Source organism: Plectropomus leopardus, unplaced genomic scaffold (assembly GCF_008729295.1).
Source record: "Plectropomus leopardus isolate mb unplaced genomic scaffold, YSFRI_Pleo_2.0 unplaced_scaffold72991, whole genome shotgun sequence".
NCBI lineage: Eukaryota > Metazoa > Chordata > Actinopteri > Perciformes > Serranidae > Plectropomus > Plectropomus leopardus.
In genome coordinates, this window is record NW_024680352.1 from 1 (window position 1) to 598 (window position 598).

General features: G+C 34.8%; 1 non-coding gene across 1 annotated transcript; it reads left to right on the top strand.

Moving 5' to 3' along the window:
• The first annotated feature begins 472 nt into the window (after positions 1-472).
• On the top strand, positions 473-544 carry trnad-guc. The gene has a single exon. It is a non-coding gene; the product is annotated as a tRNA-Asp (tRNA).
• Positions 545-598: the final 54 nt, after the last annotated feature.

Sequence of the window (598 nt, forward strand, 5' to 3'; positions counted from 1 at the left end):
CAGAGCACTCCTATGAAAAAAATCTTTATTATCAAGGCTATTCATTGGTGAAACATAAAATTAAGCCAAGATGTTGGTATAATAATAATAAAATTATTTTGTTTAGTTTTTTGTTTGTTTGTTTTTTTTAAGGTTTTCGGCAAATGTTAAGGTAATTTCTTTAACTTTTCACAGATTTCCCTCTCACTTCTGGGTCATTTTTTCTTTGGTTGCTTATTATCTTCTTTCCATGTTTTTGAAAATAAAAAAAGCCAATTTGCCCACGTTTCAAGGAGTTACATAAATATTTTGAATGTATTTCCCATCTTTGCTGAGCAATGGTTTTGTGTAAAGGGGATTAGATGCCTGACCAAACTATAAGCCTGTTAGTGAATTAAATAAATGATTTAAAGTTTTACAGACAGAAAGAAAGACAGACGACACCGACAGCCAACTACATGACCATATTTGGTCACCGATCTCTTCACGTCACTCCTCGTTAGTATAGTGGACAGTATCTCCGCCTGTCACGCGGAAGACCGGGGTTCGATTCCCCGACGGGGAGATTCAACATTTTTCTATCTAGGATTTTTTTCATTTGTTGTTCAGCACAGTATTT